This window comes from Panthera uncia (genome assembly GCF_023721935.1).
Source record: "Panthera uncia isolate 11264 chromosome B3 unlocalized genomic scaffold, Puncia_PCG_1.0 HiC_scaffold_1, whole genome shotgun sequence".
NCBI classification, from domain to species: Eukaryota; Metazoa; Chordata; class Mammalia; order Carnivora; family Felidae; genus Panthera; species Panthera uncia.
This window is the reverse complement of record NW_026057582.1, coordinates 79,587,490-79,590,938: the sequence shown is the minus strand read 5'-3', so window position 1 is coordinate 79,590,938 and position 3,449 is coordinate 79,587,490.

The window sequence follows — 3,449 nt, the reverse complement described above, 5'->3', positions numbered from 1 at the left end:
AAATGACTGGCAGATTTGTTTCTCTTTTTTTCTCTCCCTGAGACTTAATGATGTAAATTTTCTAATTAGTTAAATCATATTGCTTAAAGGCCTAATATTTACCGTGTAAGAAATGATCATCCTGATTTGGACCTCTTGAAATATTCCGAGAAATAACATTTGGCTTTTAGGTTGAAGGATGAGAGAAGAGGAAGCTGTGTTAGGGACAGCAGTTTAGAGGAGAGAAGGCATAGACCCCGGCAACATGTTAAATTAATAGTTGAAGTTGAGCTGGGCTCACACCCCAAGTCCGCTTTTATTTTTCAATCAGCGAAGATTTAATTGGCAGCCCTCAGGCCGGGCGATCTGATATTTTCTCATTAGTTTCCCATCACTAATCTTGAGTGTTAGATTGGCTTAAAGGTTGTCAACATTTGACCAATTTTATTTAAGGGGGGAAAAAAATCCCGCATTATGGCTCCAGGATGTGAGATCTGCAAATAAATCCTGCTTGGATCAGCGGAACTAACAGGCGAAAAAAATGTTGACTATTCATCGTCGCATTTAATAAGTTGCATTAATGTATATTTCAAGGCTAGGGAGAGAGAGATTGTACAAGAGCTGTGTAGATGCAGATGAAAAGAGGTTGATGGGGAGGCGGCTGCAGTGAGCGCGATGGGTAGGTAAAGTGAGGCGTAGGTGCCTTTCGAACGGAGGGGTAAATAACCAAAGTGGAATAGCTGCTGAGGGTTTAGGACCTACAATCCCTCCTCCCCTTCCTTTTGCAGCTGCGTGAAACTAACTGCAAAGCCGGTGTTGAAGCTCGGAGCCTCACGGCTGTCTCGTCCACATATAACATCAGAGCGCCCCCTGCTGGCCAGCGGAGTAGACCGCTGCAGGTCAGCCCCCTGCGAAGCAAATCTTGTTTTTCTGTGTCCCCCCGCCCCCCATCACAGTGACTCCCTTCCACCAACCCCACCTCGGTTCTGCAGCAAAACCCCGCGGGAGAGAAATAACTTGCAAAGGCTGAACATTTAAATGAATAAATAATAAAAAAATAATAAAGTACGAAGGAACCCCCACCTTCACTTGGCCTCCGGGGAATTAACTATCAAATGACTAGAAAAGGGACACATTTTCTCTTTCTAAATCCTTTTATTCTCTGGGTGTTTGCTGTGATTTGTTTGTTTGTTTTGGCCAAACTGTAGATTCCGGAGTGTAAGGAAATGTTTGTAATAGATACTGTCAAAGTTAAAAAAAAAAAAAAAAGGATATCTGAGGGGGAAAGAGGTCAATACAAAACAGTATTTTGCAGCTTCGCAAAATAAAACTCCTGAGGAGCTCGCACTGTTTCTGTAGCGTCCCGCAGAATCGCTTTCCGAATTCAGTGCCTGGTATTGAATGACCCTTTCCTGCACCGCAAAGAAAATACTGGTCCCTGTCCGATTTTTTCCTCCCAAATAGAGAATGTATTCAAAAGTTGTCTCCATACCTTGTCTATCCACACACACACACACACACACACACACACACGGTCTTTTCCCGTGCTTCTCAATTTTGCTGGAAACGGAAAGGGTAGCCGGAGCGCACCAAAAACAAACCGCCAACGTCTTTGACATTTGATCATATTCTGGTGCTTCACGTCAAATGCAAGTGTGGGACTATTTGAGAGTGTCTGGATTACTATTTTTTTTTTCGACCGTTTTGGTGCATACAGGCGTTTTCTCGGCTTCCCAATTAATCTTCACGGATTTATGACCGCTCTAACGCGAGGGCGCACAGGTAACGAGAGCCGGGGCAATCTCCGGCTGGCAGACGCGGTGACTCCGCCGCCAGCCTCTACTCTTGGGAAAGGCGCTGGCATAGCAGTCCTGACTCGGAAAAGTCTCCTGACCACAGCTAGACCCCACACACAGAGTGTAAACCTGCAGCGAGGAACGACTTTAGTGTGTGGGGAGTTTGGGGGTTGCTTTTGAAAGCCCCGGATTTCAGGATTCTGTGCAAACTCCTGTCAGCAATGGGGCACGGGGAAAGGCAGGGAGGAAAGGTGGGTGTCTTGACGTTCATTTCTGGCCAGGGTACCAGGAGTGTCTCCTTTACAAACCGCTCTCTTCCCTTGCTTCTCCCTAGAACCCTCCTGTGTCACGCCTTCTCCAACCCTCCTCTTTGGGGACGCTCCGGACCGGGATGGGGACCCCGGGGGAACAGGGAAGGTGCTCTGCTAGGACAAGTCAGAGGCCGCCCGGGTGTTCTGGTGTTTGAAGAATTGCTGGGATTATTTTTGCTAACTGAGGTAAATTAAATATACTCCAAGTTGTTCTCATTTTTTTTTTTTTTTTGCCCGTTTTAAAGAAGTTCAGTGAGTTCAAACTTACTTTAAATGTAAACCCTGGTCTGGAGGAAGCAGAGTCTGCGGCTTGCCACTGAAGTTGACTTTTGGAAAGGTCTTCATTAAGCTCAGAAGTGGAAGAGGAGTTATCTGCAGACAATATTGGTTCCTTTAAATATGTATGTATATATAAAACACGTTTTATATATCTAGATCTATCTACCTGTAACAAAGAAAAGGAAGCAAGTGTCCCCAATGCAGTTGAATCTGTGTAGAAATGTTTCCAGTAAGACACTTACAGATTAAGAAAATAGGAACACCTCATCGTATTTGTCTCTGTTTGACTTAATGAAATTTGGAGACACTGACAGTCTGGTCAATGTTCTACGTAAATTAATGCAAAGGTCTTTAGGAAGAGACTGAAGATACCTCTTGCCATTAATCTTAAACCACTTGAAGATTATGATTAGATGAATGAGATCACTAAGCATTATCATTTCAAATAGCCGTTAACTGTCTCCACCCCTGTATTGTGGCAACAAAATAAACTCTCCAGGAGGAATGGTGTTTCTTCCTTTTTTATCTTTGTTTTGGTTTTGCTTTAAGAAGAAAGAAGGGGAAAGCACAAAAAAAATCATCTGGAGAAAGTCTTGGATCTCCTGCTGTTAAAAAGCTGCTGTTTGTTTCCGACTTCCCCATCTTTTGCTACACAAGGAAAAGAAATCGAATGATGTGTCCACCTTTGATGAGAAGTAAACACTAACGACGACAGGGAAGCTGCATTTGTTTTGTTTTCTTTTCCCCTGAAAAAACATTTTTTTAAGAAAAAAAAAATCCACCAATTTAGCGAGTTGAAAATCGTGCAGATGTAAAAGAGGTTCACTTGTCCACGTCTATTCGCTGACTTTCACCACTTGAATTTTGTAGGCTTTTGTGTCAAATAGAAATTATGGAAAAGAGAATTAGACACTTGCCAAGGAACAATATTATACACTTTCAAGTAAACTCCACCTAATCCTGTATTTGAGTGCTGAGGGGTGTGTGTGCTGTTTTCCCCTAATAAACCTCAAAGCCCTCATTAGACAGAGAGAACGAGGGGTGGAGAACTCTATTACTGGGCATTTTGACAAAAAAATTGAAG